The sequence below is a fragment of the Acomys minous genome, assembly GCF_964271855.1.
Source record: "Acomys minous genome assembly, chromosome: 14".
Taxonomy (NCBI): Eukaryota; Metazoa; Chordata; class Mammalia; order Rodentia; family Muridae; genus Acomys; species Acomys minous.
In genome coordinates this window covers 69779029-69796129 of record NC_140496.1, presented here as the reverse complement: position 1 = coordinate 69796129, position 17101 = coordinate 69779029, and the positions used below count along the sequence as shown (strand labels likewise).

The following is a 17101-nucleotide window of genomic DNA, read 5'->3' as shown; positions in this document are numbered from 1 at the left end:
TGACTAAACAAAATAGAAATTTGAAATTTCTTCAAATTATAAAATAACAGATTTCTGAGCATGGGTTGAAGCTAGATTTAAGGAGCAATGTTTCAAGAAAATCAACATTTTAATATAGTGGAAATGAGAAATTTTAAGGTACAATTAAAGGAATTTGCAAAAGTTGTTTATTTTAGAGTGAAGGCTAATCACAAATTGAAACTTTCTACTTAGAAAAATTGCAATGGTATCTTATATTGCTCACACAGTTTCAAGTAATAGATCATGGCAAAATATATGACATGAAGAAATGATTATATTGTCTATAAATAATTTTAAAATTACATTTAGAGAGTTAATGTAAACAAAAGGAAATAATGAACAGGTAAAAGACATAATTAAGGATTTCATTAAATATTCACCAAATTCTGAAAAGATAACATTTTGAATGCCTCTAAATATGAAGAAACATGCTTAACATAACATATACTTATGTAATGATAACAATCAAAAGGCTGTCAAATTAAGAGTGGAAGGGACATGGAGGGTTTGAGAGAGGGTTGCTAGAATGCATAAATGTGGAGGAAAAGTGAGGTAATTTTATTTCAATTAATAACATTAAAAGTTACTGAAGAGGACCAGTTTTTACAAGGCTATAATCTACTCTTAAATAGACAATCTAACATATCTGATTATGGAATTTACTCTGTAAGTCTTCATATAGTACAACTTCAGAATCCATACAGTTTCACTGTTGAATTCTGCCAAACATGAAAGGAAAAGAGTTCACTTCTCTAGTTTCAAGTTTATTTGCAATGACTCCATATTCAAGACCATGTTTAATGAAGCCACAGGTTACTCTTCCTCACAAATATATAATGTGAAAACTCCTTAAAATGTTAGTGAGTTTGTCAACAATATGTAAAAGTGAAAATGTTATTTCTGGGAGATTGTTAAAGTATGTTGAACTATATTCAAGAAAAATAAACAGGTACATAACATGAAGGGATTTACCAAAATATGTCACAATTACTGTTATTGCTGTAATGTTCCCCAACTCTGAACCTTCAGAGAGAATTTTGTACTGACCCAAACTTTGTAATGAATTTATCACGTTGGTATTGTTTTATATTTACAAAATCTCCATCTTTCAAGAAAATTATATCTTAAGGAGAGATATTTTTATTGTCATGAGAGGTGAATAGCTGAGCAATGGTGGTGCACGCCTATAATCTCATCGCATGGAAGACAGAGGCAGGCCAAGCCTAGTTTCAGACTGAATTCCAGCACAGCCCGACACTACACAGAGAAACCATGTTTTGAAAACAGCAAAAGAGACAGGTGAGGACAAGCTCAAAGAAGTTAGAATTTAAGGATAATGAGTACCTAAATGATCCCCTCCAAATACACAGACATAAGGTTGATGGGAAATGACAAAGGTAATCCAGAATTTGAGAATGGAATTAAACAAAAACAAAAATTGAAGACAGCTAAAATGAAAATAGAATTGAAAAATCAAAGTGATTCAACTAGAAATTTCAAAACCTTACAAGTAGAATTCATATATAGTAAAATCTGTTGTCTAGTTCATGAATTTGTGCTTCTGACAATGTACCCTTTTAAAGAAAAGATAGAATATTAGGACTCAAAGTAGAGGACCTGGAACAAATTAGAAGAACAGAATAGTGCAGGAAATATAAGACAATAAAAAACAAAACCAAAAACATTATGGAAAGACAAACCCATATATATACTGGAAGCACCAAATAAGACCTAAAAGAAAATATATGTGGCATACCATAGAACACTTAAGTATACAGTATAATATTAAAGCTGCAAATGAGGAAAACAACAAAAAAAGTCCCATGTAAATGAAACAGTAACTGATGGTTTCTCAATGGAAACTTTGAAGCCAGAAAAGCCAGGAGCTAAATGTTCCCAAATACTGTCATTACAAGCCTAGACTAATATATCCAGCAAATCAACCTACCATAGTTGAAGGAGAAAGAAATCCTTTCCGTCATATAAACTGTTTAAAAATTTATATCCAGCAAACCAAACAAAATACAGGAAACAATATTTCAGGCAGTAGAAAAGAATGAGCATAGCAGAGAGATTCTAAAGAAATATAAAACCAAAATCATTAAAACAATGCCACAAAGTACCCAAAACCACCAGAATTCTATCGAACAGTGACTGTGACTAATAATTTCAATAATTTTGAATGTTAGTGGCCTCTATTATCAAACTGAAAACAAAAGCTGGCTAAATATATCAAGAAACAAAATTCATTGGTATTCTGTCCAAAAGAGTCACAGCTTTAAAGGTTGGCTTCGCCTTAAGAGTAAAAGGATGGATAAAATTATCAAATGGGACTAGGAAGCAAGTAGGTGTTGTTATCCTATTATTTGAGAAAACGACTTCAAACTAAAACTAAGTCAAAAAAGTTATATAGGCACACATCATTCTAATTAATGGAACAGTTACTTGAGACACTACTGTCTTCTTAGAAGACACTAAACATATGTGCACCAAACTCTGTGGTACACAATTTCATTATATATATGATGTGTGTATACTCAACTGGATTGATGACACAAATTTATATCAACCCATTAATAATAGGTAATTTCCATTTTCCACTTCCTCCAATAGACAGATCATGTGGGCAAAAATAGACATGAGTTAATTGAAATAAAATAAAGGAACCGGAGAGATAAGTACAAAGTATTCCACCCAAACACGAAAGAATACACATTCTACTCAGCAGAAAGACATGGAAGCTGTTCTAAAACAGACCATATTCTGGGACATAAAATTGTTACAGATTCAGAGACTGAAATGATTCCTTGTGTCTCCACTGACCACAGTGCAATTTAACAGATTGACAACAAGCAAATCTTCAGTAAATACACTTGTGGAGATTTAACAATTCATTAATAATGAATGTAAGGGAAAAAAATCAAGGAAAGGTTTCCTGGAACTACATGGATGAAAACATATCCTCAAGGACACATTGAAAGATTTATCAAGGAAATTTTTAGCTCTGTGTGGCTATACTAAGGAACAAGAACATTAACACATGACTTGATGATGGAACTCAGTAATTTGGAAAAATAAAAACAACTCAAATCCAAACCTAGTTGATGGCAAGAAATAATAAAACTATATAATTATAATAATATATAATAATAAGACAAATAATTGACCCTAAGTATTTAATAATAAAAATGATAAAAATCCCAGAGGATGTAAGGACGGACAAAATCAAAACTAATCTATATATGAGAAACCCACAGCCAACATCCTGAATAGAGGAAAGGTTGCAGCAATCTCACTGAAGCAGAAACCAAACAGGAATTTCTACTCTCCCTACTCCTTTTCAATGCTGTGCTTGTTAGTAGTGCCAGAAGCAGTAAGGCAAGCGAAAGAAATTAAAGAAATGTAAGTAGAAACACAAGAATCAAAATTTTGCTATTTGCAGAAGACATGATAAAGATAACACAAGTCCTAAGTTAAAACTTCCAGAAGTTTTTTCATCAAAGTAAATTGATCAATGTGACAGGATACAGAATCAACTTGAGCAAATCAGTACCTTTTCTATATACCACCAACAAACTATATATAGAGGAGACCATGGACACACTCCCATTCTCTGAAATCTCAAAGAAAATAAGAATAGACCTAAGCAAAGAAGTACAGAACCTCTACAGTGAAACTTTCAAATCTATGTAGGAGGAGATAAAAATAATAGGAAACGGGGAGACACATGAATCTTATGGGTTAGTAGACAATATTTGGAAAATGACTATTTTATAAATGTTAATTACAGATACAATGCAACCCCCAAGGAAGTAGGGTGGAGTGGAGAGGAGAGGAGAGAAGGAAACAATTTATAGTTTGCTCAAAAATATAACTTTTCAGTTTTTGCTCACATCAGTTATAGGTCATATAAAACATGAAACAAAAGCCAATAAATATATGTTTGATTTATAAGATACTATAGGTAACTTGAAGATAAAATCTTTCTTATGGTGCCAGACTGCTTCCACTACAGCCTGGTCTTTTAAGGGAGCTGAAACAGAAAGAAGAAAAGAGAAGGAAGAATGAAGGAAGAAGAGAGAAGGAAGAAGAAAAGCAACAGAAGAAGTAGAAGAAGAAGACAGCACATTTTGAAAATTGATTCTAATCCTGGAGTCCTAATTATATTCTTCTGCTTTTCTTCATCTTTCCCAAATATCAAGGCATTTTAGACACCTAGTCATCTGTTTGCCCATCTGTTACTGAATTCATCCATGGACTCCATTGAGGGCACCTGCATCACATCAGTAACTAAAGATTCCTAGGTTGCTGCCTGAAACCAGTATAAGCAATGAGGTGAACCAGGAACCAGAAACTCTGATCATGTGTGTTTTAGTTGGAGGTTTTTGGTGGGGCATTCCAATCTTTGAAATTTCTTTGTCGGAAACATCACTAATCATTTTGTGGTTTGGGGAATATATGTGACATGATGTCATCTCTTTTTTGGGGGGGGGGATGACAATGTAAAGAAAAAATGCCTTTCCACCAAATCTAAGGAAAAAAAGTTTGGGAACAGTGGCCCTTAGGTGGAATTTATCTAAAGCCCATTATTAAAGTGAGGTTCATTATACAAAAAAAGTGGTACTCCTGGGAATAGTTTACAGGTCACAGTACAAGCTAAAAACAGTTTATCTATAAAAGTGACACAAACAAGTAAAACACCAAGGAAAAATGACTATTTAAGTAGAAACATTTTATATTAATATAAAATAAAAGGTAAGCAGAAAAGCGTGCCTTGAATGTATTTCAAAAGTTCTAAGTTAACTATTGATCAAAATGTACCTTCACAAAATATGAAGAACTATGTTTTGGAAGTCAAGTATTTTTACATATTTAGAACTCTTTAGGTACATGAAATAGAAATACAAAGATATTGCAGACAATCTATAAGAAATACTGCTTACTTAACAATGATAAATACATATTTGCATAAATAATTACATCATAATTGTATGTTCAGTGCATTTTAATTTTCAGATGTTTTATTTCTCACATCTCCAAAACTTTGGGGAGTCAAGCCACAATTGATGTTTTGCTTTGCACTTTGTGCTGAATTAGCCTTCTGTTTCTTTTCTCTCTTCTCTCTCTCTCTCTCTCTCTCTCTCTCTCTCTCTCTCTCTCTCTCTCTCTCTCGTGTGTGTGTTTGTCTTATCATCTCCTCTCTGAACTCAGATGTTCTAAGGATCTTTGCCTCTTTAGACTAATTTGCTACTCTTAAAATTCAGGAGAACCCTGAGTGGAATCTGCCATCTCCATTCCAATATTGATTGTTAAAAATCTGTAACAGTTGACACATTTTATTTCACATACAAATCAGATATGCCAAGTACAAAACAGCCCCAAATGATTGAGCTAATAGAATATTAAGAGTTAATGTTGAGTAATGAGAGTGAAGGCTGTCTCTGACTCTGTTTCCAAATGTTTTTTATCACTTCCCCCTGGTGGGATTGCCTTGCCAGGCCATCGAGAAGAGGACATGTGCTGATGTTATTTGATGAGCTGGAGTGGATGGGAAGGGGAGCTCCCCTTTTCTGAATAGAGGGGGAGAGAGTGGGGTTGGAAGGGGAGGAGGGATGGGGCTATGGCCAGGATGTAAAGTGAATACACTTATAAAGAAAAAAGGAGTTAATATTTAATAAAAACACAAAGTAGGTACTTGTGCAGAAATGTGACACTGATGATGAGGTAAGTGATTAAAGAACACAGATAAACGGCTGCCAATGAATAGAACTTTCAGGCACAAATCCACCTGGCAGGAAGTTTTGAATGTCAGTTTGGAGTATCATCTTTAAGTGGACCATGTAATATGGTCAGGAGAAACTATGGTTGACCTGAGACCAGTGGCATTCAAAAGTTGATCCTCAGTAAATCTTTATTTAAAAGTTCCTTAACAAATGACTGTTTTTATTTAATTTTAATTTTATTAATTAATTCAGATTACAACTCAGTTATTATCCCATTGCTTATATGCTCCCATTCCTCCCTCTTTCCTGCTTTCACTCTACTCCCCTTCCCCGGGTCTATGACCAATGGCGACCTCCTCCCCCACTATAAAGTCATAGGCTATCAAGTCTCATCTTAGTAGCCTGCTTATTCTTTCTTTGAGTACCACCAGGTCTCCCCACCAAGGAGAGGTGGTCAAATATGGAGCACCAGAGTTTATGTCAACATCACTCACCACTCTCCACATAACTGGAGAATGTCCTGTCCATTGCCTAGATCAGAGTAGGGGTTCAATGTTTACTATTGTATTGTCCTTGGTTAGTACAATATTTTGAGCAGACCCCCCCCATGCCCTGATCCATCCATCATGATGTTCTTCTTGTAGGTTTCTAGGACACTCTGGGTTCTTCTATTTCCCCATTCTCCTATACTTCTCTTACCTAGAGTCTCAGTAGGATGTCTTCACATCTATTCCAATCTCTAGTAAGTGAAGACTTTCATGGGATGTGCCTTTTAGGCTAGTGCCCAATTATAAGTGGGTATATACCATGTGAGTCGTTTTGCTTCTGGGTTAACTCACTCATTATGATCATTTCTAGTCCCATCCATTTGTCCACAAATTTCAGGATTTCCTTGTTTTTAGTATCTGAGTAGTATTCCATTATATAAATTTACCACAGTTTATCCATTCTTCAACTGAGGGCCATTTAGACTGTTTCCAGGTTCTGGCTAATATGAATAAGGCTGCTATGAACATGGTGGAGCATATGTCCTTGTTGTGTGGTGAAGCATTTGAGTCACATGCTCTGAAATCTATTGAGGGCCAATTCTACTTTTATAGTCTTAGGTGAGAGAATCATACTGGGTTATTGATCATATTCTGGAATATCATTTGATATTCAGCACAAAATTTTTATTGGTATATTTTGTGGTATACTGGAGATTATGGATATATTTTTATGCAAAATACAATAGAATCAACAGATGCAGCTACATGAGATTTTAAAAGTTTATGTACAGTAAAACAAAACAAAACAACAACAACAAAAACAAAAGCAAAAACCAAAAATACCAGCAGATAAAAAGGATCACAGAATGGGAGAAAATCTTTATCAGCTAGTTTCGAACAGGGGACTGATTTTCAGATTTAGAAATTATAACAACAATCAAACACCAAGAGAACAAAATTGGCGGTGGACAAATGGGCTGATAAAATAACTAGATATTCTCAATGTTCAAACAAACTTACTATGAGATACTATCTCATTCTAGTCAGAATGGCCACCATTATAAACTCTGGTGCCCATGATTTGGTCACTGTCCCTTGTCAAGATGGCCTAGTGAGCACACAGAGGAATGGGAGTACAGGCTATTCTAATGAGACCTCATTGGCTATTGCCAGACAGTTGGGGTAGGAGGCTCTGTCTATCAAAGGTCTAGGGGAGGGGAGTAGGCAGAAGAGGGAGGAGGGGTGGGAATGGGAAGATAAGGGGGAAGGGATAACAATCAGGATATAATGTGAATAAATTATACTAAATGAAATGTACATTAAAAAAGAAATCTGTCAAGAAATGTAGCAAAGCATGTAGGGAAAGTAGAACCTTTGTTAACTGCTGGCAGCCCTGCCAATTAATATTGTGAAAATTAACTTTGAAGATCTTCAGACATTAAAAATAGAACTGCTATATGATACAGCATGTACTGTAATAGCCACATAACTTATCCCAGAGATAGTTGTACATCTATTTTTATTACTTCCCCACTCACAAGCAGGAAAATGAAACAAGCATCAGTGTCCATCAACAGCTGAATGGATAATAACAATGTGGTGTAATGTGCACTGTGGAGAATTACTCAACTCTAAAGAAAAAGAAAAGAATGAAACTTGCAGTAAAATGCACATGCAAAGAAAGTATAATATTAAGTGATGTGATCCAAACTCAAAAACAAACAAACAAACAAACAAACAAAAAACCAGTGTACTCTTCCTCATATGTTATGTTCTGAGGCCATAATGCATACATCCATATATATAAATGGGCATACACATAGGTAAAGTCTAAACATTTAGAAAGGAGGCCTAGATAGGTGATGAGAAAGGATGAAATAGAGGCAAAAGGACATATGAATCATAAGGAGTATGTACAGCTATTTTCTCCTAATTTCAATTCCACTATAGTCACTCCACAAGGTGCATATGTGAATCCAACTTTCTGTGTATTTAAGAAGTACCAACTATTTTCATATTCTAAAGAATCCAACATGTATTATTACTTTGAGGAAATTGATACAAAACTTGGGTTCTCTTTTCATTCCACTGTCCATTAGTGCAATAGAAATTAGACACATGTGGATCTTCTGTCCCCTCTGGGTCCTTCTGTCCTTCCCTGAACTCTTCCCAAGACTCCCTATGCTTTGCCCAATGTTTGGCTGTGAGTCTCAGCATCTGTTTCCAAGTGCTGCTGGGTGGAGACTTTCAAAGAACAGCTGTGCTAGGCTCCCCTCTGCAAGCATAGCAAAGCATCCTTAATAGTATCAGAAGTTGGCTCTCTCCCATTGTGTGGGTCTTGTGTTGGGCAAGAAGTTTGTTGGACATTTTCTTTGTGCTCCATCTGTATCAGGAAGGGCCAATTTGGGGTCCACTAGGAGTCTTATCTGGTTAGAGGTTGGCCTGTTCAATCTCCAAATCCTTTGTTACTTGGGGTCTCAGTTAGACTCACCCCTATATCTTCCCAGAAGCCTACTCTGTCTTAGGTCTTCAGCTTGTTTCAGAGATGGCCATGGTTTCTCTTCTCTCTCCGAAAGCTCTGTCCTTCTGTCCCTCCTCTCCCCACATCTGATCCCTAACCTCATTTCCCTCAGCACTCCCACTCCTATCTTGTTCCCTATCAACAAGTACTTCCTTTCTCTATTCCATTTCTCCTTCTCAGTAAGATTCAATCATCCTACCTTGGGCCCTCTTTGTTACTTAGCTTCTTTGGGCTTGTGAACTATAGTATGGCTATCCACAAGAAGACCAACAAAGTCAACTAGCCAAGGCCCAGAGGGGCTTGCCACAACTGAAGCACCAGCCAAGGACCATGTATGGACTGGACCTAGGCCCCCTACACATATGTACCCAATGGGCAGCTTGGTCTTCACATGGATCTTCTAGTAAGGAAAGCAGGGGCTGTCTCTGACAAGGACTCTGTTGCATCCTTTTTGATCACTTCTCCTTAGAGGACCTGTCTTCCCAGGCTGCAGTAAAAGAGGATGTGCTCAGTCCTGATAAGACTTGAGGGGCTGGGATGGGCAGGTGGGGGAGGAGCTCCCATTTATTGAGGGGTCAGAGATGTGGGGTTAGAGGAAAGAGGGAGGGAAGGGTGGGACCAGGAGGAGAGGAGAGAGGGGTCTACAATGGTGATATAAAGTGAATAAATAAATAAATAAATAAATAAATAACTTAAAAAAAAGAATTAGACACATAAATAAATTTTAAAAAGCAATTTTCCTGTGGGCCTTTGTCTGTAGGTGGAGGAGAAGCTCCCTTCTGGTAAGCTTCATGCTGCTAGGAAATAGGTGAGTGTATCCTCTGCTGGCAACAGCCCACCAGACACCAAAATGTGTAAAAAGGCTAGTTCTTTGCAGAGACACTGCCAAAGCAAACCAAAAGGTGTCAAAAGCTGGCTCTTTGAAGAAACACATATTAAAGCTGGCTGGAGACAAGGCCCTGGAAATGTCTTCCAATTCAGATACCCTATATTAAAACACCCAGAGGTCTGGGGTGGGGGCGCTCATTCCCTGTCTCTCCCTCTGTAGCTCCCTGTCTTTGCCTTTCTTTTTATCATTATGCTTACAGAATTAATTCTAGTGATTTAAATCCAGTAATTAAATGCTTAGCTCTTGACTGTCTTTGTTTTAACCAAGTGCCAGTTAGTAGGTTACCTGGCCTTTTACAAGTCTGATTCCCCCTCCCCGGCTGGAAGGGACTCCTGCCATTGTCTCAAACCCTGCTAAGCACAAGGCTACCCTGAGCTCCCTCAAGCTGGGGGATCTGACTGGAAAGCTCCCTTGCTCCCTGCTGAGGAGGCCTCCAGGTGACTGGTTCTCCAGACAAAGCCTTCCTCAGGTAGCCTCCAGAAAGCTGGAGAAAACTCTGTGACCAGATTCTCAGCCTAGCCTCCGGAAAAAGGAGCCCACATTTCCCCTTAACTTCAATTCTATTATAGTCACCTCTCCCACATAAGGGGGATATGTGAATTCAACTTTACTGAGTTACTGAGTATATTTGTCACATTGTTCCATTTAAAACAAATAGTTTTTTTTAAAGTTCTAAGGTAATAGATTTTTAACTTTGAAAATTTACCTTCAGTTTAAAACCATATCAAGTCATCCTATTACCATGTTATATAATGTGTTTTCTTGCTATTCATAAAATTAAAAGTTTCAAGTAATATTTTAAGAAGTCTCATTTTACTGTTTTTGTTGTATTTAATATATGTACAAAGTAACTTCTGGTTTATGAATTAGAAAAGACCAAGGCAACTCACAACCTGAGGTCTATTCTATTCAACACAGAGTATGTCAGTGCATTTTAGTGCACACTGTCATTCTTAGTAGCAGGAGCCAAAAAGTTTCCTGAGTAAGAAAAACCACACATTATTCCTTTTACACAATGCATTGCAGATGTTGGTGGCACATGGCTTATGGATATAGAATCCAAGTACAATTTCCAGTAAGAAAAGTACATTACTAATTTACCATCACTGTGACACCAATGCAAGAGAAAAAATGAAAAGGATTTACTTTGTCTCATGGTTTGAGATATTTTATTACATATCAGTGTTCTTCATTACTTTTAAGCTGTCATGAGGCAGAACATCATGACAGGGATCATGAGTTGGAACAAAGCTTTTCATCTCATGTTCAGGAAGTGAAGCCAACCAAGGACGAAACATTCCTTCAAAGGCAGGAATGACCTCAGTAACATTCTTCTCCATCTATGCATTCTCTTCTGTCATCTCAATCAGTAATAATTCATGAATAGATTAATTCATGAGCTTATGAGATTGATTACTGCAGTAAGAATCCTTATTATATGACTTTTTAATATGTTTATAAGTTAGGGATCAAACATTCACTAGATATACATTTTTTGGATGATGATATCTCCAAAGTCACATATTAATCAAAATTCAAAGTACATTTAACCATTCAAGAGTTCTAAAATTTTCAGCCATCCTGTATTTCTTACATAATTTAACCCCTGAGTTTCTTTGACACTAAAGAAAATGTCTGATCTGTGAAACTCTTTAGAAAATTTTAAGGTAAGCTCTGTCTTTCAATGCAAAGTGCCATGGACTGAAAGGTTCATTTTCAAGAGGAGGAACAGAAAAAAAAAAAAAGAGTAAGAACAATCAAAGAACAAAACCTAATAAGAATATAATAAATTCTGTGTCTCCATATTGAGCACCCTGATCATATTACATTGTGATGTGAACTTCCAAATCATGGGGATTCCCTTCTTGATCTCCTTGCCAACTGCAGGATATGCAATCTATTTCTTATCTTGCCTCTCTTCATGGCCCATGGCTTTCCTCCATAGATATTCCACCTGTAATATCTATACCTCTTATGTAACATTTTAGTGTTAGCTTCATTTTTACTGTTTCATGACTCATACTTGAAGAGCTAACCGTGTGAATTTTTATCCACCTGACTCCCACATCTTGTGAATGTCTGGCAGAAGCTTATGTGGCTCTACAAGCCTCCCTCTCTACACCTAAAAACACCACTCTCATGTGGCTAACAGGAATGTCTACTAAGACCTGGAGCAGTATCTGTGTCCTCTTCAATCATTGCTCCAGTAGCCACTGAGAAGCAGGATAGCGAAATGTGCAAATGTGTAGCTGTATCATACTTGAAACATGGAAAGATCATACTTAAAAATCGGCATCTTTCCAATGATTCTGTACCTTTTCATAGTTTAACTTGCAATAGATATGATCTGATCAATTCCTGAGATACTCTCATGGCACTTTTACTATTGCTTCAAAGTGAATTTCTTTCTTTCTTTCTTTCTTTCTTTCTTTCTTTCTTTCTTTCTTTCTTTCTTTCTTCCTCCTCTTCCTCCTCCTCCTCTTCTTCTTCTTCTTCTTCTTCTTCTTCTTCTTCTTCTTCTTCTTCTTCTTCTTCTTCTTCTTCTTCTTCTTCTTCATGTTGCTTTTCCCTCGTGGTGCTAATTTCTTCAGCCACAATTTATAATCCCCAACTTTAAACTTGTTACTTTTCTTACTATATTGAAAGCATTTTTTTTTCTGCTCTGCTTCCTGGTCTACTGTGAAATTGACTAACATGTTAATTGGTTTATGTCTTTAAATTTGGCCTCCCATAAATTCTCACGTATACCTTCATGTGTAAAATAAGGCTCCTGCACTATGTGAATGTGATTTTCTATTTTTAAATGTATATTGCCAACTGTACATAAATGTACTACCCCCAAATTCCATGCTGGTATTTCTGTACTGGTTTCTTTCCAGTTTTTGAGAAAAAACAACAACAACAACAACCAACAACAATAATGTGCTTATTTTGTTGTCTTTTCTTGGGTTTCTGGCTGTGGGAGGTCCTATTTTGAGGTATTCTATTCTGAATGTTATTTTATGTGATTGGGACATAATGGTGGTCATTCAAATGGTGGTAGTATATTAAGCCTGTTTTGGAAATCTGAGACTGCATTCAGGAATGAGAATTTTAGGCATCATAGCTATATATTAAAAAATATTCATTACCTCATTTGTTGCTTGTTTGTATAACTTGTGCATTGTATAGTGTAATTTTAGAATCTAATTTACACTGATAATTATATTTTCTTACTTTTTTGTAGCTTTGTATATTTTTTTGGCTAGGTAGTTTTCCTCAAGAATGAGACTCTTTTCTGTGTAGCCAGGAAAGACAGTGTGTGCTTCCCAGTATCTCATAAGTTTTAGCTTTTGATCTCTATGTCAGTGGTGTGCAGTCTCCCATTCAAGAAAACAGGTATTCTACTGTAAGTAGGATAATCTTGCACTGCAGTGTAAATAAATTTTATAACACACACACACACACACACACACACATTGAGTTGATTAACTCTTTTGTGTTAAATTTACATAAAAGTATTCCTATCTGAGCATCTTTCAATTCCCTGTACATGTGAATTGCTTGACAACAAGTACTGTTTTATTACATTTTAATTGATAAAGTCTGTAACAGTGATATTACTTTATACATTACATAATACATATATAAGCTATATATATATGTGTATAACATAAATGTTATAGAGCAGCTAAGAAAGTGTTTGAATAAGCCATGGAATACAGAGCTCGTACTGAGAACACATGTAGAGAAAAGCTGCTGGAACCAAAAGTTGATGATTGTCATTAAACTAAGACATAAATTCAGCTACGAAGATGCTAAGACACAAAGCAATCGAGTACAGGTACACATGGCAGGCAGTTTTTAGTGAACATGTAGTGTGTCCTTCTGAACTTGATCATATACCGTTGACAAAGAAACCATGCTTGAGCTTTAATCTGGAAAAACCCAGAGGTTATTTCTCTGGTGCTTTCCTCAAGAAAATCCCCTGAGAAGTGACTGAGTGATGGGTTTGAATGCTATGCTACTGTTATCTAGTATTATGACTTCTTTTAAAATCTTATGGAGGGAAGTCATATTGATCAGCTCATGTGTTTGTTCGATGTTCCTGATATGATTGTGAATAAACACAAATAGAATTTTTAATCATTATAAATAAATAATCAGTCCGTTTTTTTGATGGGCTGGTAGGTAGATGGTGGCTGATTACATCTTTAAACATAGTATAGGGCTTTTCTGCTTTGGCCATTGTGCTCATAGTGGAATAACTCATGAAAAACTACTGTTTCAGGAAGTAGAGATCTCAGAGTAGCTCACAACCGAAACGCTGCTATTCTATTGAGCACTGAGCAGTTCAGATCCAGAGCACAGCCTGTTCTCTACAATCTACCTTGTGACTCTGACATTAGAAGCACAATGACTTTGTGACTAGAGGAAACACACATTGTTCTTGCTACATGGTGCATTACAGAGATTACCGGTGAACGTTTTATGGAAGTGGAATCCAAATCAATGGCCAAAAATAAGTACAATGTTTTTCCTAGATGATAATAAATTGTGCTGCTCAGGATAAAGCAGCCACTTTCAAACCAAATCAGGAAATTCCAACTGTACTGGACGGCAGCACATGGTATGTAGTCTTTGAAGGGTATGCTAGTTTGCTTGAGTATGAATTTCATGTACACGTCTTCATGTTATTTTGCCAGTGCTGCTGAGTTTGTATTTTATATTGTGGCTGCATTATGGCTTGTTGAAATCCATAGACATATTTGCTTTATGTTAGTGGAAGACATTGGCCACTGCATTGAATGGAGTTAGGTGATACTCAGTAATCATTTAGCTGGATATGAAAATATCTATACATATGCTTGTATCTGAGTATCCATATTATCTCACAAAGTAATTAAGGAAAACATAAAAATATCAGTCACATAAGTTATAAAATTAAATTAAAACTTCTCTCTCAACAATTGACATATAAATATATAGCACCATTAAATAAAAAACTTGTAATAAGATTGGACTGATGTCAGTGTTAATCAGGACAGATACAGGATTTTTCATGAACATAATGCTAGATGCAAGATCTGCTGTATGCTTCTCTTCTTTAGGATGCCTTGAGTATTTTCTTTACTAGCCAGTTCCTGATGAGAATAACACTTTTACTTTTGTAAGTGATATGACTTCTACACTTGTTTGGCATGAGCTCTTGGTTGGAGTTATGCTTCTTTCTAGCCCTGTGGTCATGTACGACACTGAAGGATGCAATGTTACAGTACAGTAAAAAGCAGGCATTGGGTTAGCAAACTCAAGTTTTAGTCCGTGATCACAAACCTCATAGGGATTTGTTTGTATCATGAAATAGATTACTTTGTTTGAAAAAAGTTATATCACTTCCAATATTCTGCAGTTTATTTTTTGAATCTCAGTGTCACAATAACTACTACAATTTTTATTGACAAACTATGTCAGTAGTGTAATAAGATATATTGACCTTATCTCTATGTCACAATTTACAAGTAGAAGGTTGATGGTATAAGCTGAACAAATGAGTAAGAAACCTTTTGCAGCACTGACAAGACACAGAGCAATTATGCATTGGCCCATATGGCAGGACATTTGAGTGTCATTTTGGGGTGTCATCCTGATGTGGACAATACAGCATCTGAAAAAGAAATCACACTTGAACTGAAATTTGAAGATGACTAGAAATTCTTTTGTTGACCCACCTGAGTAATTCTCTGACAAATAACAGAGTTACGGGTAGGCAGTTGTGTCATTGCCTTGGAGTGCCACTGGCTATAGTATTTCATTATGGGAGATAGACCTGTTGTAATGGAGCAGGTCATGTTTCTGATAGTTCTTTATTTAAAATATCCATGAGTGGAACATTTTATTGTCACTTAAATTATTTACCAGCTGTGACCCATAATGTGATTATTAGTGGGGGTTTACTTATATAAACAGGGCATTCTACTTTGACACTTACATTCAAAATGTAGTACCTCATGGGTAAGATCAAATTGCTCAGGCAAAGTATAGCCTGAATCTTATTATTCTATACAACAGAGTGGACCGTAGGGCTGGACACAGCCTTTTCTTCATAAATATTTAAAAAAGATTCTACAAAATGTAGCCTTGATGGCAAAAAATGAAAAAAAATTGGTCATATGGAAGTGGTTTAATGGAAATTTTAGTATCAATGATAACTTGGATATTCTTCTTTTAAGTTTAAAAAACATTAAAAGAAATTACCTAAAAGAAAGTTCTAGCAACTCAAACATAGGTGAATATTTCTTTATTCCTTACATTTTCTGATAAATATATCATACTGTATGTATGCTGAATCTTCAAAAACTATATTTTATGTATGCGTATCGTCCTGAGTGTATGTGTGTACACCATGTATGTGCAGGAGCCAAGGAAAGTCAGATAATGGCACTGCTTCCCCTAGAATTGGAATAACAGGGAATTTGAGCTGCCATGTCGATGCTGGGAATTGAACCTGGGTCCTCTGCAAGAGCAGTAAGCACTCATAACCTCTGAGTTATCTTTCCATCTCCAAGAAACATACTTTTAAAAATTCATGTATTTTATACATACTTGTATAAACATCTAGCCATAAACACAAAATATTTTAAAATAGTAAAATATTTTGCAAATAATGATAGTTCTGTGGAAAATATTTTACACATAATCTTTATGAAATACAGTAGAAGCCAGATGTACCCAGAATATCTTCAAATGGCTAAAGTGTAAAATTGTTTTTATAATTCTATTTACGTAAAGTAATATTAACAATGAAAGTAAAAAATATAGAGCTATCCCAAATGGAAATTTTCATTTAAATGCTATATGTGTATTTATACACAGACTTACATGCATTATAAGACTTTTTAATAAGTATAATCATGTTTAAGTCAGTCCGTGCTCTCCACATAACTGTGGAGAATGTCCTGCCCATTGTCTAGAAAAGTAGGGGTTTAGACATGAACTCTGGTGCGACATATTTGACCACCACCTCTTTGTAGGGAGACCTGATGGCAATCAAATAAAGGATAGCAGACTACCATGAAGAGACTTGATATCCTATGACCATATTGTGGGAGAGAAGGTCCCCGCTGGTCACAGACCTAGGGGAGCAGAATAGGGTGAAGCGGGAGGGAGGGAGGAATGGAAGGATTTAAGTGATGGGATAACAACTGAGTTGTAATCTGAATAAATTAATTTAAAAATATAGTCAATCATATGTCTCTGACTTTTTCAGATTTCTTTAAGGTTATGCTATTTTTAAATGTATTTTATTAATTTATTCATATTACATCTCAATTGTTATCCCATCCCTTGTATCCTCCCATTCCTCCCTCCCTCCCATTTTCCCTTTGCTCCCTCCCCTGTGACTGTGATGGAAGGGGATGTCCTCCCCTTGTATATGCTCATAGGGTATCAAGTCTCTTCATGGTAGCCTGCTATCCTTCTT

The 17101-nt window shown here is 36.0% G+C and overlaps 1 protein-coding gene across 2 annotated transcripts in view; it reads left to right on the top strand.

Moving 5' to 3' along the window:
• The window catches only part of LOC311582914 (alpha-amylase 1), a 37416-nt gene that overhangs the window by 8412 nt on the left and 11903 nt on the right, over positions 1-17101 (top strand). The window contains exon 1 of one of the 2 annotated variants that reach the window (XM_084756218.1): positions 14236-14251. The exons of the other annotated variant lie outside the window; for it this stretch is intronic. The gene's annotated coding sequence lies outside the window, so the exon portion shown is untranslated. Of the gene's footprint in view, positions 1-14235; positions 14252-17101 lie in introns of those variants that run through there. 2 annotated transcript variants of the gene reach the window in all.